General features: G+C 34.4%; 13 non-coding genes across 13 annotated transcripts; all 13 read right to left on the reverse strand.

Moving 5' to 3' along the window:
- Positions 1 to 7,529: 7,529 nt before the first annotated feature.
- On the reverse strand, positions 7,530 to 7,601 carry TRNAP-UGG. Its single transcript has one exon. It is a non-coding gene; the product is annotated as a tRNA-Pro (tRNA).
- Positions 7,602 to 8,130: 529 nt separating this feature from the next.
- TRNAP-UGG lies at positions 8,131 to 8,202 on the reverse strand. The gene has a single exon. It is a non-coding gene; the product is annotated as a tRNA-Pro (tRNA).
- A 1,151-nt stretch (positions 8,203 to 9,353) lies between these two features.
- TRNAP-UGG lies at positions 9,354 to 9,425 on the reverse strand. The gene has a single exon. It is a non-coding gene; the product is annotated as a tRNA-Pro (tRNA).
- A 547-nt stretch (positions 9,426 to 9,972) lies between these two features.
- TRNAP-UGG lies at positions 9,973 to 10,044 on the reverse strand. Its single transcript has one exon. It is a non-coding gene; the product is annotated as a tRNA-Pro (tRNA).
- Positions 10,045 to 10,574: 530 nt separating this feature from the next.
- On the reverse strand, positions 10,575 to 10,646 carry TRNAP-UGG. The gene has a single exon. It is a non-coding gene; the product is annotated as a tRNA-Pro (tRNA).
- A 1,151-nt stretch (positions 10,647 to 11,797) lies between these two features.
- TRNAP-UGG lies at positions 11,798 to 11,869 on the reverse strand. Its single transcript has one exon. It is a non-coding gene; the product is annotated as a tRNA-Pro (tRNA).
- Positions 11,870 to 13,019: 1,150 nt separating this feature from the next.
- TRNAP-UGG lies at positions 13,020 to 13,091 on the reverse strand. The gene has a single exon. It is a non-coding gene; the product is annotated as a tRNA-Pro (tRNA).
- Positions 13,092 to 13,638: 547 nt separating this feature from the next.
- TRNAP-UGG lies at positions 13,639 to 13,710 on the reverse strand. Its single transcript has one exon. It is a non-coding gene; the product is annotated as a tRNA-Pro (tRNA).
- Positions 13,711 to 14,242: 532 nt separating this feature from the next.
- Positions 14,243 to 14,314, reverse strand: TRNAP-UGG. The gene has a single exon. It is a non-coding gene; the product is annotated as a tRNA-Pro (tRNA).
- A 547-nt stretch (positions 14,315 to 14,861) lies between these two features.
- Positions 14,862 to 14,933, reverse strand: TRNAP-UGG. The gene has a single exon. It is a non-coding gene; the product is annotated as a tRNA-Pro (tRNA).
- A 1,744-nt stretch (positions 14,934 to 16,677) lies between these two features.
- Positions 16,678 to 16,749, reverse strand: TRNAP-UGG. The gene has a single exon. It is a non-coding gene; the product is annotated as a tRNA-Pro (tRNA).
- A 3,976-nt stretch (positions 16,750 to 20,725) lies between these two features.
- Positions 20,726 to 20,797, reverse strand: TRNAP-UGG. The gene has a single exon. It is a non-coding gene; the product is annotated as a tRNA-Pro (tRNA).
- Positions 20,798 to 21,924: 1,127 nt separating this feature from the next.
- TRNAP-UGG lies at positions 21,925 to 21,996 on the reverse strand. Its single transcript has one exon. It is a non-coding gene; the product is annotated as a tRNA-Pro (tRNA).
- Positions 21,997 to 26,962: the final 4,966 nt, after the last annotated feature.

Below are 26,962 nucleotides of genomic sequence, written 5' to 3' on the forward strand. Positions count from 1 at the left end.
TCTAAAAGTTTAACGTGTAGTTTTTCAAACTTTTTTTTTTATTTTTTAAAATCGTTTACTAAGTGTACAATATTTTATGTTTTCCCAAACTTAACTAGGATTAAAAGTTGTACATGGCTATAGTTTAATCAGTTGATTTTTCGGACTTAGTACATAATGTTTTTAGAGAGGTTGGTTGTATGTAATATAGACTAGGTAATTTTTAGAAATTACTGAATGTGATTTGTTCTAAAACCAGACCAAACAAAAAAATCACATGCAATACCTATACGCTTCTATCAATGCAACATACTTTCACAAATATCAATGGGGCATTCCGAGAATCGAACTCGGGACCTCTCGCACCCAAAGCGAGAATAATACCACTAGACCAAATGCCCGATTGCTAAGCATATTAGATGCATAGTTGAAGGTCACAGTATTGGCTCTCTTCGAGCATGTTCTCTTAGTTGACTTTAGCCAAATAATGAAGGGTGAATATGATATTCTGAAATCTGTGCGACCGACATGGCAATAGTTCATTCAGTTGATTTTTCGGACTTAGTAAATAATTTTTTTGGAGAGGTTGGTTGTATGTAATATAGACAATGTAATTCTTAGAAATTACCCAATCTGATTTGTTCCAATACCAGACCAGAGAAAAATTCACATGCAATACCTATAAGCTTTTATCAATGCACCATACTATCAAAAAATATCAATGGGGCATTCCGAGAATCGAACTCGGGACCTCTCGCCCCCAAAAAGAGAATCATACCACTAGACAAAATGCCCGATTGGTAATCATATTAGATGCATGGTTGAAGGTTACACTACTGGCTATTTGTGAGCATGTTCTATTAGTTGACTTTAGCCAAATAATGAAAGCTGAATATGATATTCAGAAATCTGTGCGACCATTTTTTAGTCTTTACCAGCCTTTGGAGACAAGACAAAACAACCAGTTTGATGGTTCCTATAAGAAATTTACAACAATAAGGGTTTGATTTTGACGAGTCTAAAAGTTGAACGGTTTGTTTTTCAAACTATTTTTTTTTCATTTTTGAAGATCGTTTACTCAGCGTATAATATTTTATGTTTTCCCAAACATAACTAGGATTAAAAGTTGTACATGGCAATAGTTCAGTCAGTTGACTTTTCGGACTTTGTACATAATTTTTGTGGAGAGGTTGGTTGTATGTAATATAGACTAGGTAATTTTTAGAAATTACTTAATGTGTTTTGTTCTAAATCCAGACCAAAGAAAAATTAACATGCAATACCTATAAGCTTCTATCAATGCACCATACTTTCAAAAATATCAATGGGGAATTCCGAGAATCGAACTCGGGACCTCTCTCACCCAAAGCGAGAATCATACCACTAGACCAAATGCCCGATTGCTAAGCTTATTAGATGCATGGTTGAAGGTCACAGTATTGGCTCTTTGTGAGCATGTTCTCTTAGTTGACTTTAGCCAAATAATGAAGGTGAATATGATATTCTGAAATCTGTGCGACCGTTTTGTTTAGTCTTTACCGGCCTTTGGAGACAAGAGAAAACAACCAGTTTGATGGTTCCTGTAAGAAATTTACTTCAATAAATGTTTGCTTCTGACGAGTCTAAAAGTTTAACGGTTTGTTTTTCAAACTATTTTTTTTTTCATTTTTGAAGATCGTTTACTCAGTGTACAATATTTTATGTTTTCCCAAACATAACTAGGATTAAAATTTGTACAAGGCAATAGTTCAGTCAATTGATTTTTCGGACTCAGTACATAATTTTTTTGGAGAGGTTGGTTGTATGTAATATAGACAATGTAATTCTTAGGAATTACCGAATCTGATTTGTTCCAATACCAGACCAGAGAAAAATTCACATGCAATACCTATAAGCTTTTATCAGTGCACCATGCTATCAAAAAATATCAATGGGGCATTCCGAGAATCGAACTGGGACCTCTCGCACCCAAAGCGAGAATCATACCACTAGACCAAATGCCCGATTTGTATGCATATTAGATGCATGGTTGAAGGTCACACTATTGGCTATTTGTCAGCATGTTCAATTAGTTGACTTTAGCCAAATAATAAAAGCTGAATATGATATTCAGAAATCTGTGCGACCATTTTTTAGTCTTTGCTAGCATTTGGAGACAAGAAAAAACAACCAGTTTGATGGTTCCTGTAAGAAATTTACTACAATAAGGGTTTGTTTTTGATGAGTCTACAAGTTTAACGGGTAGTTTTTCAAACTTTTTTTTTTCATTTTTGAAGATCGTTTACTCAGTGTACAATATTTTATGTTTTCCCAAACATAACTAGGATTAAATGTTGTACATGGCTATAGTTTAATCAGTTGATTTTTCGGACTAAGTACATAATGTTTTGGGAGAAGTTGGTTGTATGTAATATAGACTTGGTAATTTTTAGAAATTACTGAATGTGATTTGTTCTAAAACCAGACCAAAGAAAAATTCACATGCAATACCTATAAGCTTCTATCAATGCAACATAATTTCAAAAATATCAATGGGGCATTCCTAGAATCGAACTCGGGACCTCTCGCACCCAAAGCGAGAATCATACCACTTGACCAAATGCCCGATTGCTAAGCATATTAGATGCATGGTTGAAGGTCATAGTATTGGCTCTTTGTGAGCATGTTCTCTTAGTTGACTTTAGCCAAATAATGAAGGTTGAATATGATATTCAGAAATCTGTGCGACCATTTTGTTAGTCTTTACAAGCCTTTGGAGACAAGAAAAAACAACCAGTTTGCTGGTTCCTGTAAGAAATTTACTACAATAAGGGTTGGCTTTCGACGAGTCTAAAAGTTTAACGTGTAGTTTTTCAAACTTTTTTTGTTATTTTTTAAAATCGTTTACTAATTGTACAATATTTTATGTTTTCCCAAACTTAACTAGGATTAAAAGTTGTACATGGCTATAGTTTAATCAGTTGATTTTTCGGACTTAGTACATAATGTTTTTAGAGAGGTTGGTTGTATGTAATATAGACTAGGTAATTTTTAGAAATTACTGAATGTGATTTGTTCTAAAACCAGACCAAACAAAAAAATCACATGCAATACCTATATGCTTCTATCAATGCAACATACTTTCACAAATATCAATGGGGCATTCCGAGAATCGAACTCGGGACCTCTCGCACCCAAAGCGAGAATAATACCACTAGACCAAATGCCCGATTGCTAAGCATATTAGATGCATAGTTGAAGGTCACAGTATTGGCTCTCTTCGAGCATGTTCTCTTAGTTGACTTTAGCCAAATAATGAAGGGTGAATATGATATTCTGAAATCTGCGCGACCGACATGGCAATAGTTCATTCAGTTGATTTTTCGGACTTAGTAAATAATTTTTTTGGAGAGGTTGGTTGTATGTAATATAGACAATGTAATTCTTAGAAATTACAGAATCTGATTTGTTCCAATACCAGACCAGAGAAAAATTCACATGCAATACCTATAATCTTTTATCAATGTACCATACTATCAAAAAATATCAATGGGGCAGTCCGAGAATCGAACTCGGGACCTCTCGCACCCAAAAAGAGAATCATACCACTAGACAAAATGCCCGATTGGTAATCATATTAGATGCATGGTTGAAGGTTACACTACTGGCTATTTGTGAGCATGTTATATTAGTTGACTTTAGCCAAATAATGAAGGCTGAATATGATATTCAGAAATCTGTGCGACCATTTTTTAGTCTTTACCAGCCTTTGGAGACAAGACGAAACAACCAGTTTGATGGTTCCTATAAGAAATTTACAACAATAAGGGTTTGATTTTGACGAGTCTAAAAGTTGAACGGTTTGTTTTTCAAACTATTTTTTTTTTCATTTTTGAAGATCGTTTACTCAGTGTACAATATTTTATGTTTTCCCAAACATAACTAGGATTAAAAGTTGTACGTGGCAATAGTTCTGTCAATTGATTTTTCGGACTTTGTACATAATTTTTTTGGAGAGGTTGGTTGTATGTAATATAGACTAGGTAATTTTTAGAAATTACTGAATGTGTTTTTTTTTCTAAATCCACACCAAAGAAAAATTAACATGCAATACCTATAAGCTTCTATCAATGCACCATACTTTCAAAATTATCAATGGGGAATTCCGAGAATCGAACTCGGGACCTCTCTCACCCAAAGCGAGAATCATACCACTAGACCAAATGCCCGATTTCTAAGCTTATTAGATGCATGGTTGAAGGTCACAGTATTGGCTCTTTGTGAGCATGTTCTCTTAGTTGACTTTATCCAAATAATGAAGGTGAATATGATATTCTGAAATCTGTGCGACCGTTTTGTTTAGTCTTTACCGGCCTTTGGAGACAAGAGAAAACAACCAGTTTGATGGTTCCTGTAAGAAATTTACTTCAGTAAAGGTTTGCTTCTGACGAGTCTAAAAGTTTAACGGTTTGTTTTTCAAACTATTTTTTTTTTCATTTTTGAAGATCGTTTACTCAGTGTACAATATTTTATGTTTTCCCAAACATAACTAGGATTAAAAGTTGTACATGGCAATAGTTCAGTCAATTGATTTTTCGGACTTAGTACATAATTTTTTTTGGAGAGGTTGGTTGTATGTAATATAGACAATGTAATTCTTAGAAATTACCGAATCTGATTTGTTCCAATATCAGACCAGAGAAAAATTCACATGCAATACCAATAAGCTTTTATCAGTGCACCATGCTATCAAAAAATATCAATGGGGCATTCCGAGAATCGAACTCGAGACCTCTCACACCCAAAGCGAGAATCATACCACTAGACCAAATACCCGATTTGTATGCATATTAGATGCATGGTTGAAGGTCACACTATTGGCCATTTGTGAGCATGTTCTACTAGTTGATTTTAGCCAAATAATGAAAGCTGAATATGATATTCAGAAATCTGTGCGACCATTTTTTAGTCTTTGCTAGCATTTGGAGACAAGAAAAAACAACCAGTTTGATGGTTCCTGTAAGAAATTTAATACAATAAGGGTTTGCTTTTGACGAGTCTACAAGTTTAACGGGTAGTTTTTCAAACTTTTTTTTTTCATTTTTGAAGATCGTTTACTCAGTGTACAATATTTTATGTTTTCCCAAACATAACTAGGATTAAAAGTTGTACATGGCTATAGTTTAATCAGTTGATTTTTCGGACTAAGTACATAATGTTTTGGGAGAAGTTGGTTGTATGTAATATAGACTTGGTAATTTTTAGAATTTACTGAATGTGATTTGTTCTAACACCAGACCAAAGAAAAATTCACATGCAATACCTATAAGCTTCTATCAATGCAACATAATTTCAAAAATATCAATGGGGCATTCCTAGAATCGAATTCGGGACCTCTCGCACCCAAAGCGAGAATCATACCACTTGACCAAATGCCCGATTGCTAAGCATATTAGATGCATGGTTGAAGGTCATAGTATTGGCTCTTTGTGAGCATGTTCTCTTAGTTGACTTTAGCCAAATAATGAAGGTTGAATATGATATTCAGAAATCTGTGCGACCATTTTGTTAGTCTTTACCAGCCTTTGGAGACAAGAAAAAACAACCAGTTTGCTGGTTCCTGTAAGAAATTTACTACAATAAGGGTTGGCTTTCGACGAGTCTAAAAGTTTAACGTGTAGTTTTTCAAACTTTTTTTTTATTTTTTAAAATCGTTTACTAAGTGTACAATATTTTATGTTTTCCCAAACTTAACTAGGATTAAAAGTTGTACATGGTTATAGTTTAATCAGTTGATTTTTCGGAGTTAGTACATAATGTTTTTAGAGAGGTTGGTTGTATGTAATATAGACTAGGTAATTTTTAGAAATTACTGAATGTGATTTGTTCTAAAACCAGACCAAACAAAAAAATCACATGCAATACCTATATGCTTCTATCAATGCAACATACTTTCACAATTATCAATGGGGCATTCCGAGAATCGAACTCGGGACCTCTCGCACCCAAAGCGAGAATAATACCACTAGACCAAATGCCCGATTGCTAAGCATATTAGATGCATAGTTGAAGGTCACAGTATTGGCTCTCTTCGAGCATGTTCTCTTAGTTGACTTTAGCCAAATAATGAAGGGTGGATATGATATTCTGAAATCTGCGCGACCGACATGGCAATAGTTCATTCAGTTGATTTTTCGGACTTAGTAAATAATTTTTTTGGAGAGGTTGGTTGTATGTAATATAGACAATGTAATTCTTAGAAATTACCGAATCTGATTTGTTCCAATACCAGACCAGAGAAAAATTCACATGCAATACCTATAAGCTTTTATCAATGCACCATACTATCAAAAAATATCAATGGGGCATTCCGAGAATCGAACTCGGGACCTCTCGCACCCAAAAAGAGAATCATACCACTAGACAAAATGCACGATTGGTAATCATATTAGATGCATGGTTGAAGGTTACACTACTGGCTATTTGTGAGCATGTTCTATTAGTTGACTTTAGCCAAATAATGAAGTCTGAATATGATATTCAGAAATCTGTGCGACCATTTTTTAGTCTTTACCAGCCTTTGGAGACAAGACAAAACAACCAGTTTGATGGTTCCTATAAGAAATTTACAACAATAAGGGTTTGCTTTTGACGAGTCTAAAAGTTGAACGGTTTGTTTTTCAAACTATTTTTTTTTCATTTTAGAAGATCGTTTACTCAGTGTACAATATTTTATGTTTTCCCAAACATAACTAGGATTAAAAGTTGTACATGGAAATAGTTCTGTCAATTGATTTTTCGGACTTTGTACATAATTTTTTTGGAGAGGTTGGTTGTATGTAATATAGACTAGGTAATTTTTAGAAATTACTAAATGTGTTTTTTTCTAAATCCAGACCAAAGAAAAATTAACATGCAATACCTATAAGCTTCTATCAATGCACCATACTTTCAAAATTGTCAATGGGGAATTCCGAGAATCGAACTCGGGACCTCTCTCACCCAAAGCGAGAATCATACCACTAGACCAAATGCCCGATTGCTAAGCTTATTAGATGCATGGTTGAAGGTCACAGTATTGGCTCTTTGTGAGCATGTTCTCTTAGTTGACTTTAGCCAAATAATGAAGGTGAATATGATATTCTGAAATCTGTGCGACTGTTTTGTTTAGTCTTAACCGGCCTTTGGAGACAAGAGAAAACAATCAGTTTGATGGTTCCTGTAAGAAATATACTACAATAAAGGTTTTCTTCTTACGAGTCTAAAAGTTTAACGGTTTGTTTTTCAAACTATTTTTTTTTTCATTTTTGAAGATCGTTTACTCAGTGTACAATATTTTATGTTTTCCCAAACATAATTAGGATTAAAAGTTGTACAAGGCAATAGTTCAGTCAATTGATTTTTCGGACTCAGTACATAATTTTTTTGGAGAGGTTGGTTGTATGTAATATAGACAATGTAATTCTTAGGAATTACCGAATCTGATTTGTTCCAATACCAGACCAGAGAAAAATTCACATGCAATACCTATAAGCTTTTATCAGTGCACCATGCTATCAAAAAATATCAATGGGGCATTCCGAGAATCGAACTCGGGACCTCTCGCACCCAAAGCGAGAATCATACCACTAGACCAAATGCCCGATTTGTATGCATATTAGATGCATGGTTGAAGGTCACACTATTGGCCATTTGTGAGCATGTTCAATTAGTTGACTTTAGCCAAATAATGAAAGCTGAATATGATATTCAGAAATCTGGGCGACCATTTTTTAGTCTTTGCTAGCATTTGGAGACAAGAAAAAACAACCAGTTTGATGGTTCCTGTAAGAAATTTACTACAATAAGGGTTTGCTTTTGACGAGTCTACAAGTTTAACGGGTAGTTTTTCAAACTTTTTTTTTCATTTTTGAAGATCGTTTACTCAGTGTACAATATTTTATGTTTTCCTAAACATAACTAGGATTAAAAGTTGTACATGGCTATAGTTTAATCAGTTGATTTTTCGGACTAAGTACATAATGTTTTGGGAGAAGTTGGTTGTATGTAATATAGACTTGGTAATTTTTAGAAATTACTGAATGTGATTTGTTCTAAAACCAGACCAAAGAAAAATTCACATGCAATACCTATAAGCTTCTATCAATGCAACATAATTTCAAAAATATCAAAGGGGCATTCCGAGAATCGAACTCGGGACCTCTCGCACCCAAAGCGAGAATCATACCACTAGACCAAATGCCCGATTGCTAAGCGTATTAGATGCAAGGTTGAAGGTCATAGTATTGGCTCTTTGTGAGCATGTTCTCTTAGTTGACTTTAGCCAAATAATGAAGGCTGAATATGATATTCAGAAGTCTATATTCAGAAGTCTATGCGACCATTTTGTTAGTTTTAACGAGCCTTTGGAGACAAGAAAAAACAACCAGTTTGATGGTTCCTGTGAGAAAGTTACTACAATAAGGGTTTGCTTTTGACGAGTCTAATTGTTTAACGGGTAGTTTTTCAAACTATTTTTTTTTCATTTTTGAAGACCATTTACTCAGTGTACAATATTTTATGTTTTCCCAAACATAACTAGGATTAAAAGTTGTACATGGCTATAGTTCAGTCAATTGATTTTTCGGAATCAGTACATAATTTTTTTGGAGAGGTTGGTTGCATGTAATATAGACAATGTAATTCTTAGGAATTACCGAATCTGATTTGTTCCAATACCATACCAGAGAAAAATTCACACGCAATACCTATAAGCTTTTATCAGTGCACCATGCTATCAAAAAATATCAATGGGGAATTCCGAGAATCGAACTCGGGACCTCTCGCACCCAAAGCGAGAATTATACCACTAGACCAAATGCCCGATTTTTATGCATATTAGATGCATGGTTGAAGGTCACACTATTGGCCATTTGTGAGCATGTTCAATTAGTTGACTTTAGCCAAATAATGAAAGCTGAATATGATATTCAGAAATCTGTGCGACCATTTTATAGTCTTTACAAGCCTTTGGAGACAAGACAAAACAACCAGTTTGATGGTTCCTATAAGAAATTTACAACAATAAGGGTTTGATTCTGACGAGTCTAAAAGTTTAATGGTAAGTTTTTCAAACTATTTTTTTTTTCATTTTTGGAGTTCGTTTACTCAGTGTACAATATTTTATGTTTTCCCAAACATAACTAGGATTAATAGTTGTACATTGCTATAGTTTAGTCAGTTGATTTTTCGGAATTAGTACATAATGTTTTTGGAGAAGTTGGTTGTATGTAATATAGACATGGTAATTTTTAGAAATTACTCAATGTGACTTGTTCTAAACCCAGACCAAAGAAAAATTCACATGCAATACCTATAAGCTTCAATCAATGCAACATAATTTCAAAAATATCAATGGGGCATTCCGAGAATCGAACTCGGGACCTCTCGCACCCAAAGCGAGAATCATACCACTAGACCAAATGCCCGATTGCTAAGCATATTAGATGCAAGGTTGAAGGTCATAGTATTGGCTCTTTGTGAGCATGTTCTCTTAGTTGACTTTAGCCAAATAATGAAGGCTGAATATGATATTCAGAAGTCTATATTCAGAAGTCTATGCGACCATTTTGTTAGTTTTTACAAGCCTTTGGAGACAAGAAAAAACAACCAGTTTGATGGTTCCTGTGAGAAATTTACTACAATGAGGGTTTGCTTTTGACGAGTCTAAAAGTTTAACGGGTAGTTTTTCAAACTATTTTTTTTTCATTTTTGAAGACCATTTACTCAGTGTACAATATTTTATGTTTTCCCAAACATAACTAGGATTAAAAGTTGTACATGGCTATAGTTCAGTCAATTGATTTTTCGGACTCAGTACATAATTTTTTTGGAGAGGTTGGTTGTATGTAATATAGACAATGTAATTCTTAGGAATTACCGAATCTGATTTGTTCCAATACCATACCAGAGAAAAATTCACACGCAATACCTATAAGCTTTTATCAGTGCACCATGCTATCAAAAAATATCAATGGGGCATTCCGAGAATCGAACTCGGGACCTCTCGCACCCAAAGCGAGAATCATACCACTAGACCAAATGCCCGATTTTTATGCATATTAGATGCATGGTTGAAGGTCACACTATTGGCCATTTGTGAGCATGTACAATTAGTTGACTTTAGCCAAATAATGATAGCTGAATATGATATTCAGAAATATGTCCGACCATTTTTTAGTCTTTGCTAGCATTTGGAGACAAGAAAAAACAACCAGTTTGATGGTTCCTGTAAGAAATTTACTACAATAAGGGTTTGCTTTTGACGGGTCTACAAATTTAACGGGTAGTTTTTCAAACTTTTTTTTTTCATTTTTGAAGATCGTTTACTCAGTGTACAATATTTTATGTTTTCCCAAACATAACTAGGATTAAAAGTTGTACATGGCTATAGTTTAGTCAGTTGATTTTTCGGAATTTGTACATAATGTTTTTGGAGAAGTTGGTTGTATGTAATATAGACATGGTAATTTTTAGAAATTACTGAATGTGATTTGTTCTAAACCCAGACCAAAGAAAAATTCACATGCAATACCTATAAGCTTCAATCAATGCAACATAATTTCAAAAATATCAATGGGGCATTCCGAGAATCGAACTCGGGACCTCTCGCACCCAAAGCGAGAATCATACCACTAGACCAAATGCCCGATTGCTAAGCATATTAGATGCAAGGTTGAAGGTCATAGTATTGGCTCTTTGTGAGCATGTTCTCTTAGTTTACTTTAGCCAAATAATGAAGGCTGAATATGATATTCAGAAGTCTATATTCAGAAGTCTATGCGACCATTTTGTTAGTTTTTACAAGCCTTTGGAGACAAGAAAAAACAACCAGTTTGATGGTTCCTGTGAGAAATTTACTAAAATAAGGGTTTGCTTTTGACGAGTCTAAAAGTTTAACGGGTAGTTTTTCAAACTATTTTTTTTTCATTTTTGAAGACCATTTACTCAGTGTACAATATTTTATGTTTTCCCAAACATAACTAGGATTAAAAGTTGTACATGGCTATAGTTCAGTCAATTGATTTTTCGGAATCAGTACATAATTTTTTTGGAGAGGTTGGTTGCATGTAATATAGACAATGTAATTCTTAGGAATTACCGAATCTGATTTGTTCCAATACCATACCAGAGAAAAATTCACACGCAATACCTATAAGCTTTTATCAGTGCACCATGCTATCAAAAAATATCAATGGGGCATTCCGAGAATCGAACTCGGGACCTCTCGCACCCAAAGCGAGAATTATACCACTAGACCAAATGCCCGATTTTTATGCATATTAGATGCATGGTTGAAGGTCACACTATTGGCCATTTGTGAGCATGTTCAATTAGTTGACTTTAGCCAAATAATGAAAGCTGAATATGATATTCAGAAATCTGTGCGACCATTTTATAGTCTTTACAAGCCTTTGGAGACAAGACAAAACAACCAGTTTGATGGTTCCTATAAGAAATTTACAACAATAAGGGTTTGATTCTGACGAGTCTAAAAGTTTAATGGTAAGTTTTTCAAACTATTTTTTTTTTCATTTTTGGAGTTCGTTTACTCAGTGTACAATATTTTATGTTTTCCCAAACATAACTAGGATTAATAGTTGTACATTGCTATAGTTTAGTCAGTTGATTTTTCGGAATTAGTACATAATGTTTTTGGAGAAGTTGGTTGTATGTAATATAGACATGGTAATTTTTAGAAATTACTCAATGTGACTTGTTCTAAACCCAGACCAAAGAAAAATTCACATGCAATACCTATAAGCTTCAATCAATGCAACATAATTTCAAAAATATCAATGGGGCATTCCGAGAATCGAACTCGGGACCTCTCGCACCCAAAGCGAGAATCATACCACTAGACCAAATGCCCGATTGCTAAGCATATTAGATGCAAGGTTGAAGGTCATAGTATTGGCTCTTTGTGAGCATGTTCTCTTAGTTGACTTTAGCCAAATAATGAAGGCTGAATATGATATTCAGAAGTATATATTCAGAAGTCTATGCGACCATTTTGTTAGTTTTTACAAGCCTTTGGAGACAAGAAAAAACAACCAGTTTGATGGTTCCTGTGAGAAATTTACTACAATAAGGGTTTGCTTTTGACGAGTCTAAAAGTTTAACGGGTAGTTTTTCAAACTATTTTTTTTCATTTTTGAAGACCATTTACTCAGTGTACAATATTTTATGTTTTCCCAAACATAACTAGGATTAAAAGTTGTACATGGCTATAGTTCAGTCAATTGATTTTTCGGACACAGTACATAATTTTTTTGGAGAGGTTGGTTGTATGTAATATAGACAATGTAATTCTTAGGAATTACCGAATCTGATTTGTTCCAATACCATACCAGAGAAAAATTCACACGCAATACCTATAAGCTTTTATCAGTGCACCATGCTATCAAAAAATATCAATGGGGCATTCCGAGAATCGAACTAGGGACCTCTCGCACCCAAAGCGAGAATCATACCACTAGACCAAATGCCCGATTTTTATGCATATTAGATGCATGGTTGAAGGTCACACTATTGGCCATTTGTGAGCATGTTCAATTAGTTGACTTTAGCCAAATAATGAAAGCTGAATATGATATTCAGAAATCTGTGCGACCATTTTATAGTCTTTACCAGCCTTTGGAGACAAGACAAAACAACCAGTTTGATGGTTCCTATAAGAAATTTACAACAATAAGGGTTTGATTCTGACGAGTCTAAAAGTTTAATGGTTAGTTTTTCATACTATTTTTTTTTTCATTTTTGGAGTTCGTTTACTCAGTGTACAATATTTTATGTTTTTCCAAACATAACTAGGATTAAAAGTTGTACATGGCTATAGTTTAGTCAGTTGATTTTTCGGAATTAGTACATAATGTTTTTGGAGAAGTTGGTTGTATGTAATATAGACATGGTAATTTTTAGAAATTACTGAATGTGATTTGTTCTAAACCCATACCAAAGAAAAATTCACATGCAATACCTATAAGCTTCAATCAATGCAACATAATTTCAAAAATATCAATGGGGCATTCCGAGAATCGAACTCGGGACCTCTCGCACCCAAAGCGAGAATCATACCACTAGACCAAATGCCCGATTGCTAAGCATATTAGATGCAAGGTTGAAGGTCATAGTATTGGCTCTTTGTGAGCATGTTCTCTTAGTTGACTTTAGCCAAATAATGAAGGCTGAATATGATATTCAGAAGTCTATATTCAGAAGTCTATGCGACCATTTTGTTAGTTTTTACAAGCCTTTGGAGACAAGAAAAAACAACCAGTTTGATGGTTCCTGTGAGAAATTTACTACAATAAGGGTTTGCTTTTGACGAGTCTAAAAGTTTAACGGGTAGTTTTTCAAACTATTTTTTTTTCATTTTTGAAGACCATTTACTCAGTGTACAATATTTTATGTTTTCCCAAACATAACTAGGATTAAAAGTTGTACATGGCTATAGTTCAGTCAATTGATTTTTCGGACTCAGTACATAATTTTTTTGGAGAGGTTGGTTGTATGTAATATAGACAATGTAATTCTTAGGAATTACCGAATCTGATTTGTTCCAATACCATACCAGAGAAAAATTCACATGCAATACCTATAAGCTTTTATCAGTGCACCATGCTATCAAAAAATATCAATGGGGCATTCCGAGAATCGAACTCGGGACCTCTCGCACCCAAAGCGAGAATCATACCACTAGACCAAATGCCCGATTTTTATGCATATTAGATGCATGGTTGAAGGTCACACTATTGGCCATTTGTGAGCATGTTCAATTAGTTGACTTTAGCCAAATAATGAAAGCTGAATATGATATTCAGAAATCTGTGCGACCATTTTATAGTCTTTACCAGCCTTTGGAGACAAGACAAAACAACCAGTTTGATGGTTCCTATAAGAAATTTACAACAATAAGGGTTTGATTCTGACGAGTATAAAAGTTTAATGGTTAGTTTTTCAAACTATTTTTTTTTTCATTTTTGGAGTTCGTTTACTCAGTGTACAATATTTTATGTTTTCCCAAACATAACTAGGATTAAAAGTTGTACATGGCTATAGTTTAGTCAGTTGATTTTTCGGAATTAGTACATAATGTTTTTGGAGAAGTTGGTTGTATGTAATATAGACATGGTAATTTTTAGAAATTACTCAATGTGACTTGTTCTAAACCCAGACCAAAGAAAAATTCACATGCAATACCTATAAGCTTCAATCAATGCAACATAATTTCAAAAATATCAATGGGGCATTCCGAGAATCGAACTCGGGACCTCTCGCACCCAAAGCGAGAATCATACCACTAGACCAAATGCCCGATTGCTAAGCATATTAGATGCAAGGTTGAAGGTCATAGTATTGGCTCTTTGTGAGCATGTTCTCTTAGTTGACTTTAGCCAAATAATGAAGGCTGAATATGATATTCAGAAGTCTATATTCAGAAGTCTATGCGACCATTTTGTTAGTTTTTACAAGCCTTTGGAGACAAGAAAAAACAACCAGTTTGATGGTTCCTGTGAGAAATTTACTACAATAAGGGTTTGCTTTTGACGAGTCTAAAAGTTTAACGGGTAGTTTTTCAAACTATTTTTTTTTCATTTTTGAAGACCATTTACTCAGTGTACAATATTTTATGTTTTCCCAAACATAACTAGGATTAAAAGTTGTACATGGCTATAGTTCAGTCAATTGATTTTTCGGACTCAGTACATAATTTTTTTGGAGAGGTTGGTTGTATGTAATATAGACAATGTAATTCTTAGGAATTACCGAATCTGATTTGTTCCAATACCATTCCAGAGAAAAATTCACACGCAATACCTATAAGCTTTTATCAGTGCACCATGCTATCAAAAAATATCAATGGGGCATTCCGAGAATCGAACTCGGGACCTCTCGCACCCAAAGCGAGAATCATACCACTAGACCAAATGCCCGATTTTTATGCATATTAGATGCATGGTTGAAGGTCACACTATTGGCCATTTGTGAGCATGTTCAATTAGTTGACTTTAGCCAAATAATGAAAGCTGAATATGATATTCAGAAATCTGTCCGACCATTTTATAGTCTTTACCAGCCTTTGGAGACAAGACAAAACAACCAGTTTGATGGTTCCTATAAGAAATTTACAACAATAAGGGTTTGATTCTGACGAGTCTAAAAGTTTAATGGTTAGTTTTTCAAACTATTTTTTTTTTCATTTTTGGAGTTCGTTTACTCAGCGTACAATATTTTAGGTTTTCCCAAACATAACTTGGATTAAAAGTTGTACATGGCTATAATTCAATCAGTTGACTTTTGGGACTTAGTACAGAATTTTTTTGGAGAGGTTGGTAGTATGTAATATAGACTAGGTAATTTTTAGAAATTACTGAATGTGTTTTGTTCTAAATCCAGACCAAAGAAAAATTCACATGCAATACCTATAAGCTTCTATCAATGCACCATATTATCAAAAATATCAATGGGGAATTCCGAGAATCGAACTCGGGACCTCTCTCACCCAAAGCGAGAATCATACCACTAGACCAAATGCCTGATTGCTAAGCATATTAGATGCATGGTTGAAGTTCACAGTATTGGTTCTTTGTGAGCATGTTCTCTTAGTTGACTTTAGCCAAATAATGAAGGTGAATATGATATTCTGAAATCTGTGCGACCGTTTCGTTTAGTCTTTACCTGCCTTTGGGGACAAGAGAAAACAACCAGTTTGATGGTTCTTGTAAGAAATTTACTACAATAAAGGTTTGCTTCTGACGAGTCTAAAAGTTTAACGGTTTGTTTTTCAAACTATTTTTTTTTTCATTTTTGAAGATCGTTTACTCAGTGTACAATTTTTTATGTTTTCCCAAACATAACTAGGGTTAAAAGTTGTACATGGCAATAGTTCAGTCAATTGATTTTACGGACTTAGTACATAATTTTTTTGGAGAGGTTGGTTGTATGTAATATAGACAATGTAATTCTTAGAAATTACCGAATCCGATTTGTTCCAATACCAGACCAGAGAAAAATTCCCATGCAATACCTATAAGCTTTTATCAGTGCACCATGCTATCAAAAAATATCAATGGGGCATTCCGAGAATCGAACTCGGGACCTCTCTCACCCAAAGCGAGAATCATACCACTAGACCAAATGCCAGATTTGTATGCATATTAGATGCATGGTTGAAGGTCACACTATTGGCCATTTGTGAGCATGTTCTATTAGTTGACTTTAGCCAAATAATGATAGCTGAATATGATATTCAGAAATATGTCCGACCATTTTTTAGTCTTTGCTAGCATTTAGAGACAAGAAAAAACAACCAGTTTGATGGTTCCTGTAAGAAATTTACTACAATAAGGGTTTGGTTATGACGAGTCTACAAATTTAACGGGTAGTTTTTCAAACTTTTTTTTTTCATTTTTGAAGATCGATCGTTTACTCAGTGTACAATATTTTATGTTTTCCCAAACATAACTAGGATTAAAAGTTGTACATGGCTATAGTTTAGTCAGTTGATTTTTCCGAATGAGTACATAATGTTTTTGGAGAAGTTGGTTGTATGTAATATAGACTTGGTAATTTTTAGAAATTACTGAATGTGATTTGTTCTAAACCCAGACCAAAGAAAAATTCACATGCAATACCTATAAGCTTCTATCAATGCAACATAATTTCAAAAATATCAATGGGGCATTCCGAGAATCGAACTCGGGACCTCTCGCACCCAAAGCGAGAATCATACCACTAGACCAAATGCCCGATTGCTAAGCATATTAGATGCAAGGTTGAAGGTCATAGTATTGGCTCTTTGTGAGCATGTTCTCTTAGTTGACTTTAGCCAAATAATGAAGGCTGAATATGATATTCAGAATTCTATATTCAGAAGTCTATGCGACCATTTTGTTAGTTTTTACAAGCCTTTGGAGACAAGTAAAAACAACCAGTTTGATGGTTCCTGTGAGAAATTTACTACAATAAGGGTTTGCTTTTGACGAGTCTAAAAGTTTAACGGGTAGTTTTTCAAACTATTTTTTTTTCATTTTTGAAGACCATTTACTCAGTGTACAATATTTTATGTTTTCCCAAACATAACCAGGATTAAAAGTTGTACATGGCTATAGTTCAATCAGTTGATTTTTCGGACTTAGTACGTAATGTTTTTGGAGAGGTTGGTTGTATGTAATATAGACTAGGTAATTTTTAGAAATTACTGAATGTGATTTGTTCTAGAATCAGACCAAAGAAAAATTCACATGCAATACCTATATGCTTCTATCAATGCAACATACTTTCAAAAATATCAATGGGGCATTCCGAGAATCTAACTCGGGACCTCTCGCACCCAAAGCGAGAATCATACCACTAGACCAAATGCCCGATTTCTAAGCATATTAGATGCATGGTTGAATGTCACTGTATTGGCTCTTTTCGAGCATGTTCTCTTAGTTGACTTTAGCCAAATAATGAAGGCTGAATATGATATTCTGAAATCTGTGCGACCGACATGGCAATAGTTCAGTCAGTTGATTTTTCGGACTTAGTACATAATTTTTTTGGAGAGGTTGGTTGTATGTAATATAGACAATGTAATTCTTAGAAATTACCGAATCTGATTTGTTCCAATACCAGACCAGAGAAAAATTCACATGCAATACCTATAAGCTTTTATCAATGCACCATACTATCAAAAAATATCAATGGGGCATTCCGAGAATCGAACTCGGGACCTCTCGCTCCCAAAAAGAGAATCATACCACCAGACAAAATGCCCGATTGGTAATCATATTAGATGCATGGTTGAAGGTTACACTATTGCCTATTTGTGAGCATGTTCTATTAGTTGACTTTAGCCAAATAATGAAGGCTGAATATGATATTCAGAAATCTGTGCGACCATTTTTTAGTCTTTACCAGCCTTTGGAGACAAGACAAAACAACCAGTTTGATGGTTCCTATAAGAAATTTACAACAATAATGGTTTGATTTTGACGAGTCTAAAAGTTTAATGGTTAGTTTTTCAAACTATTTTTTTTTCATTTTTGGAGTTCGTTTACTCAGCGTACAATATTTTATGTTTTCCCAAACATAACTTGGATTAAAAGTTGTACATGGTTATAGTTCAATCAGTTGACTTTTCGGACTTAGTACAGAATTTTTTTGGAGAGGTTGGTAGTATGTAATATAGACTAGGTAATTTTTAGAAATTACTGAATGTGTTTTGTTCTAAATCCAGACCAAAGAAAAATTCACGTGCAATGCCTATAAGCTTCTATCAATGCACCATACTTTCAAAAATATCAATGGGGAATTCCGAGAATCGAACTCGGGACCTCTCTCACCCAAAGCGAGAATCATACCACTAGACCAAATGCCCGATTGCTAAGCAAATTAGATGCATGGTTGAAGTTCACAGTATTGGCTCTTTGTGAGCATATTATCTTAGTTGACTTTAGCCAAATAATGAAGGTGAATATGATATTCTGAAATCTGTGCGACCGTTTTGTTTAGTCTTTACCGGCCATTGGAGACAAGAGAAAACAACCAGTTTGATGGTTCCTGTAAGAAATTTTCTACAATTAAGGTTTGCTTCTGACGAGTCTAAAATTTAACGGTTTGTTTTTCAAACTATTGTTTTTTCATTTTTGAAGATCGTTTACTCAGTGTACCATATTTTATGTTTTCCCAAACATAACTAGGATTAAAAGTTGTACATGGCAATAGTTCAGTCAATTGATTTTTCGGACTTAGTACATAATTTTTTTGGAGAGGTTGGTTGTATGTAATATAGACAATGTAATTCTTAGAAATTACCGAATCTGATTTGTTCCAATACCAGACCAGAGAAAAATTCACATGCAATACCTATAAGCTTTTATCAGTGCACCATGCTATGAAAAAATATCAATGGGGCATTCCGAGAATCGTACTCGGGACCTCTCGCACCCAAAGCGAGAATCATACCACTAGACCAAATGCCATATTTGTATGCATATTAGATGCATGGTTGAAGGTCACACTATTGGCCATTTGTGAACATGTTCTATTAGTTGACTTTAGCCAAATAATGAAAGCTGAATATGATATTCAGAAATCTGTGAGACCATTTTTTAGTCTTTGCTAGCCTTTGGAGACAAGAAAAAACAACCAGTTTGATGGTTCCTGTAAGAAATTTACTACAATAAGGGTTTGCTTTTGACGAGTCTACAAGTTTAACAGGTAGTTTTTCAAACTTTTTTTTTTCATTTTTGAAGATCGTTAACTCAGTGTACAATATTTTATGTTTTCCCAAACATAACTAGGATTAAAAGTTGTACGTGGCTATAGTTTAATCAGTTGATTTTTCGGACTAAGTACATAATTTTTTTTGAGAAGTTGGTTGTATGTAATATAGACTAGGTAATTTTTAGAAATTACTGAATGTGATTTGTTCTAAAACCAGACCAAAGAAAGATTCACATGCAATACCTATAAGCTTCTATCAATGCAACATAATTTCAAAAATATCAATGGGACATTCCTAGAATCGAACTCGGGACCTCTCGCACCCAAAGCGAGAATCATACCACTTGACCAAATGCCCGATTGCTAAGCATATTAGATGCAAGGTTGAAGGTCATAGTATTGGCTCTTTGTGAGCATGTTCTCTTAGTTGACTTTAGCCAAATAATGAAGGCTGAATATGATATTCAAAAGTCTATATTCAGAAGTCTATGCGACCATTTTGTTAGTTTTTACAAGCCTTTGGAGACAAGAAAAAACAACCAGATTGATGGTTCCTGTGAGAAATTTACTACAATAAGTGTTTGCTTTTGACGAGTCTAAAAGTTTAACGGGTAGTTTTTCAAACTATTTTTTTTTTTCATTTTTGGAGTTCGTTTACTCAGCGTACAATATTTTATGTTTTCCCAAACATAACTTGGATTAAAAGTTGTACATGGTTATAGTTCAATCAGTTGACTTTTCGGACTTAGTACAGAATTTTTTTGGAGAGGTTGGTAGTATGTAATATAGACAAGGTAATTTTTAGAAATTACTGAATGTGTTTTGTTCTAAATCCAGACCAAAGAAAAATTCACATGCAATACCTATAAGCTTCTATCAATGCACCATACTTTCAAAAATATCATTGGGGAATTCCGAGAATCGAACTCGGGACCTCTCTCACCCAAAGCGAGAATCATACCACTAGACCAAATGCCCGATTGCTAAGCATATTAGATGCATGGTTGAAGGTCACAGTATTGGTTCTTTGTGAGCATGTTCTCTTAGTTGACTTTAGCCAAATAATGAAGGTGAATATGATATTCTGAAATCTGTGCGACCGTTTTGTTTAGTCTTTACCGGCCTTTGGGGACAAGAGAAAACAACCAGTTTGACGGTTCCTGTAAGAAATTTACTACAATAAAGGTTGGCTTCTGACGAGTCTAAAAGTTTAACGGTTTGTTTTTCAAACTATTTTTTTTTTTCATTTTTGAAGATCGTTTACTCAGTGTACAATATTTTATGTTTTCCCAAACATAACTAGGGTTAAAAGTTGTACATGGCAATAGTTCAGTCAATTGATTTTTCGGACTTAGTACATAATTTTTTTGGAGAGGTTGGTTGTATGTAATATAGACAATGTAATTCTTAGAAATTACCGAATCTGATTTGTTCCAATACCAGACCAGAGAAAAATTCACATGCAATACCTATAAGCTTTTATCAGTGCACCATGCTATCAAAAAATATCAATGGGGCATTCCGAGAATCGAACTCGGGACCTCTCGCACCCAAAGCGAGAATCATACCACTAGACCAAATGCCCGATTTGTATGCATATTAGATGCATGGTTGAAGGTCACACTATTGGCCATTTGTGAGCATGTTCTATTAGTTGACTTTAGCAAAATAATGATAGCTGAATATGATATTCAGAAATATGTCCGACCATTTTTTAGTCTTTGCTAGCATTTGGAGACAAGAAAAAACAACCAGTTGGAGACAATAAGGGTTTGCTTTTGACGAGTCTACAAATTTAACGGGTAGTTTTTCAAACTTTTTTTTTTCATTTTTGAAGATCGTTTACTCAGTGTACAATATTTTATGTTTTCCCAAACATAACTAGGATTTAAAGTTGTACATGGCTATAGTTTAGTCAGTTGATTTTTCGGAATAAGTACATAATGTTTTTGGAGAAGTTGGTTGTATGTAATATAGACTTGGTAATTTTTAGAAATTACTGAATGTGATTTGTTCTAAACCCAGACCAAAGAAAAATTCACATGCAATACCTATAAGCTTCTATCAATGCAACATAATTTCAAAAATATCAATGGGGCATTCCGGGAATCGAACTCGGGACCTCTCGCACCCAAAGCGAGAATCATACCACTAGACCAAATGCCCGATTGCTAAGCATATTAGATGCAAGGTTGAAGGTCATAGTATTGGCTCTTTGTGAGCATGTTCTCTTAGTTGACTTTAGCCAAATAATGAAGGCTGAATATGATATTCAGAAGTCTATATTCAGAAGTCTATGCGACCATTTTGTTAGTTTTTACAAGCCTTTGGAGACAAGAAAAAACAACCAGTTTGATGGTTCCTGTGAGAAATTTACTACAATAAGGGTTTGCTTTTGACGAGTCTAAAAGTTTAACGGGTAGTTTTTCAAACTATTTTTTTTTCATTTTTGAAGACCATTTACTTAGTGTACAATATTTTATGTTTTCCCAAACATAACCAGGATTAAAATTTGTACATGGCTATAGTTCAATCAGTTGATTTTTCGGACTTAGTACGTAATGTTTTTAGAGAGGTTGGTTGTATGTAATATAGACTAGGTAATTTTTAGAAATTACTGAATGTGATTTGTTCTAAAATCAGACCAAAGAAAAATTCACATGCAATACCTATATGCTTCTATCAATGCAACATACTTTCAAAAATATCAATGGGGCATTCCGAGAATCGAACTCGGGACCTCTCGCACCCAAAGCGAGAATCATACCACTAGACCAAATGCCCGATTTCTAAGCATATTAGATGCATGGTTGAATGTCACAGTATTGGCCTTTTCGAGCATGTTCTCTTAGTTGACTTTAGCCAAATAATGAAGACTGAATATGATATTCTGAAATCTGTGCGACCGACATGGCAATAGTTCAGTCAGTTGATTTTTCGGACTTAGTACATAATTTTTTTGGAGAGGTTGGTTGTATGTAATATAGACAATGTAATTCTTAGAAATTACCGAATCTGATTTGTTCCAATACCAGACCAGAGAAAAATTCACATGCAATACCTATAAGCTTTTATCAATGCACCATACTCTCAAAAAATATCAATGAGGCATTCCGAGAATCGAACTCGGGACCTCTCGCTCCCAAAAAGAGAATCATACCACCAGACAAAATGCCCGATTGGTAATCATATTAGATGCATGGTTGAAGGTTACACTATTGCCTATTTGTGAGCATGTTCTATTAGTTGACTTTAGCCAAATAATGAAGGCTGAATATGATATTCAGAAATCTGTGCGACCATTTTTTAGTCTTTACCAGCCTTTGGAGACAAGACAAAACAACCAGTTTGATGGTTCCTATAAGAAATTTACAACAATAAGTGTTTGATTTTGACGAGTCTAAAAGTTTAGTGGTTAGTTTTTCAAACTATTTTTTTTTTCATTTTTGGAGTTCGTTTACTCAGCGTACAATATTTTATGTTTTCCCAAACATAACTTGGATTAAAAGTTGTAAATGGTTATAGTTCAATCAGTTGACTTTTCGGACTTAGTACAGAATTTTTTTGGAGAGGTTGGTAGTATGTAATATAGACTAGGTAATTTTTAGAAATTACTGAATGTGTTTTGTTCTAAATCCAGACCAAAGAAAAATTCACGTGCAATGCCTATAAGCTTCTATTAATGCACCATACTTTCAAAAATATCAATGGGGAATTCCGAGAATCGAACTCGGGACCTCTCTCACCCAAAGCGAGAATCATACCACTAGACCAAATGCCCGATTGCTAAGCATATTAGATGCATGGTTGAAGGTCACAGTATTGGCTCTTTGTGAGCATATTATCTTAGTTGACTTTAGCCAAATAATGAAGGTGAATATGATATTCTGAAATCTGTGCGACCGTTTTGTTTAGTCTTTACCGGCCATTGGAGACAAGAGAAAACAACCAGTTTGATGGTTCCTGTAAGAAATTTACTACAATAAAGGTTTGCTTCTGACGAGTCTAAAAGTTTAACGGTTTGTTTTTCAAACTATTGTTTTTTCATTTTTGAAGATCGTTTACTCAGTGTACAATATTTTATGTTTTCCCAAACATAACTAGGATTAAAAGTTGTACATGGCAATAGTTCAGTCAATTGATTTTTCGGACTTAGTACATAATTTTTTTGGAGAGGTTGGTTGTATGTAATATAGACAATGTAATTCTTAGAAATTACCGAATCTGATTTGTTCCAATACCAGACCAGAGAAAAATTCACATGCAATACCTATAAGCTTTTATCAGTGCACCATGCTATGAAAAAATATCAATGGGGCATTCCGAGAATCGAACTCGGGACCTCTCGCACCCAAAGCGAGAATCTTACCACTATACCAAATGCCCGATTTGTATGCATATTAGATGCATGGTTGAAGGTCACACTATTGGCCATTTGTGAACATGTTCTATTAGTTGACTTTAGCCAAATAATGAAAGCTGAATATGATATTCAGAAATCTGTGCGACCATTTTTTAGTCTTTACCAGCCTTTGGAGACAAGAAAAAACAACCAGTTTGATGGTTCCTGTAAGAAATTTACTACAATAAGGGTTGGCTTTTGACGAGTCTTAAAGTTTAACGTGTAGTTTTTCAAACCTTTTTTTTTTTTTAAATCGTTTACTAAGTGTACAATATTTTATGTTTTCCCAAACTTAACTAGGATTAAAAGTTGTACATGGCTATAGTTTAATCAGTTGATTTTTCGGACTTAGTACATAATGTTTTTGGAGAAGTTGGTTATATGTAATATATATAGACTAGGTAATTTTTAGAAATTACTGAATGTGTTTTGCTCTAAAACCATACCAAAGAAAAATTCACATGCAATACCTATAAGCTTCCATCAATGCACCATAGTAACAAAAAACATCAGTGAGGCATTCTGAGAATCGAACTCGGGACCTCTCGCACCCAAAGCGAGAATCATACCACTAGACCAAATGCCCGATTGCTAAGCATATTAGATGCATCGTTGAAGGTCACAGTATTGGCTCTATGTGAGCATGTTCTCTTAGTTGACTTTAGCCAAATAATGAAGGCTGAATATGATATTCAGAAATCTGTGCGACCATTTTGTTTAGTCTTTACCAACCTTTGGAGACAAGCGAAAACAACCAGTTTGATGGTTCCTGTAAGAAATTTACTACAATAAAGGTTTGCTTCTACCGAGTCTAAAAGTTTAACGAGTAGTTTTTTAAACTTTTTTTTTTCATTTTTGAAGATCATTCACTCAGTGTAAAATATTTTATGTTTTCCCAAACATAACTAGGATTAAAATTTGTACATAGCTATAGATCAATCAGTTGACTGTTCTTCGGACTTAGTACATAAATGTTTTGGAGATGTTGGTTGTATGTAATATAGTTAGATAATTCGTAGAAATTACTGAATCTGATTTGTTCCAAAATCATACCAAAGAGAAATTCACATGCAATAATACATATAAGCTTCTATTAATACAACATACTGTAAAATATATCAATGGGGCATTCCGAGAATCGAACTCCGGACCTCTCGCACCCAAAGCTAGAATCATACCACTAGATCAAATGCCCGATTGCTAAGTATATTATATGCATGGTTGAAGGTCACAGTATCGGCCCTTTGTGAGCATTTTCTCTTTGTTGACTATAGCCAAATAATGAAGGCTGAATATGATATTCAGAAATTTGTGCGACCATTTTTTAGCCTTTACCAACCTTTGGAGACAAGAGAAAACCATCAGTTTAATGGTTCCCGTAAGAAATTTACTACAATAAGGGTTTGCTTTTGACGAGTCTAAAAGTTTACCCATTGTACAATATTTTATGTTTTCCCAAACATAACTAGGATTAAAAGTTGTACATGGCTATAGTTCAATCAGTTGACTTTTCGATCTTAGTACATAATTTTTTTGGAGAGTTTGGTTGTATGTAATATAGACTAGGTAATTTTTAGAAATTACTGAATGTGATTTGTTCTAAAACCAGACCAAAGAAAAATTCACATGCAATACCTATAAGCTTTTATCAATGCACCATACCATCAAAAAATATCAATGGGACATTCAAATAATTGAAATCGAGACCTCTCGCACCCAGAGCTAGAATCATACCTCTAGACCAAATGTCCTATTGCTAAGCATATTAGATACATGGATTGAGGTCACAGTATCGGCCCTTTGTGAGCATGTTCTCTTAGGTGACTTTAGCCAAATAATGAAGGCTGAATATGATTTTCAGAAATTTGTGCGACCATTTCTGTTTATCATTACCAGCCTTTTGTGACATGAGAATACTGCCAGTTTTATGGTTCCTGTAAGAAATTTACTACGATAAAAGTTCGCTTTTGGCGACTCTAAAAGTTTAACGGTTAGTTTATCAACCTATATTTTTAAATTGTTGAAGCCCGTTTACTAAGTGTACAATATTTTCTTTTTTCCCAAATAATAGAAAGATGAAAGGTTGTATATGGCTATAGTTCAATCAGTTGACTTTTCTTACCTAGAACATAAAATTTTTGGTGAGGGTTGTATGTAATATAGACTAGAATTTTTAGAAATTGCGGAATGTAATTTGTTGCAAAATCAGACAAAAGGAAAATTCACATGCAATACGTACCTATGATCTGGTATGAATGAAACATATTATCGAAAATATCAATGGGGCATTCCGGGACTTCATGCACCCAAAGCAAGAATCATACCACTAGACCAAATGTCTTATTGCTAAGCATATTAGATACATGGATGAAGGTTACAGTATTGGCACTTTGTGAGCTTGTTCTCTTAGTTGACTTTAGCCAAATAATGATGGCTGATTATGATTTTCAGAAATCTGTGCGACCATTTTTGTTTTCATTACCGGCCTTTGGTGACAAGAGAAAACTGCCAGTTTTATTGTTCCTGTAAGAAATTTACTACGATAAAATGTTTGCTTTTGGCGACTCTAAAAGTTTAACGGTTAGTTTTTATTAAACTATATTTTTCATTGTTGAATTCAAATGATAATCATGAAGATCGAGAAAAATGGAATATTACTGCGAGGAGATAAACTCGAATCAAGTGCAGAAAAAGAAAGACGGCCGCTTTGGAGGCATATATAAAGGGAGCAAAGGAAAGGAGCGAATGACGATTCTTTTAGACTCTTAGAAATCTCTGCACTTAGAAACTTTAAGCATTATTCTCGACATGTCATGTTTCTATGACTGGCACTCGATTACTAGACGAACTCGCACATGCAGTTCGATCTCTTGTTCAAACTCTATAATTGAACTATGTTCGGCTTGATCCTCGAGAGGGGTACGTAGGCAGCATTTCATAAGGTTCAGTCCGAAAATCAACAAAACCTTTTTTCGTATCTTTTTTGTTTGTTGTTATCGAGCTCTGGCTCAACTATGTTATGGTTTTTGGTGGCTAAAACTAGGGAACTTCCCGACAGCACTTGTGGCCAAAGCTTTTATAATCTTTTGTAACAATCGCAACGCTCTTACGCGGATTCGAAATAAATATTTACTTTCTTCGTAAATCTGTTTTGTTATCGTTTCATATTTTTGGCATTTATTTGGTCACTTATCGTTGGCTCTCGCAGAGAATTCGGGACCTCAGGGAAAGTTAGGGTTTCTTGACTTTCCTCTGAATACGGAAATCGACGGTGTCAGTTTCGGTTCCCACAAAAATAATAATTTTATTACACATTTTTACTTTCTTAATTTTTTTGGAAATTTAACT

This window comes from Brassica napus, chromosome C7, assembly GCF_020379485.1.
Source record: "Brassica napus cultivar Da-Ae chromosome C7, Da-Ae, whole genome shotgun sequence".
Lineage (NCBI taxonomy): Eukaryota > Viridiplantae > Streptophyta > Magnoliopsida > Brassicales > Brassicaceae > Brassica > Brassica napus.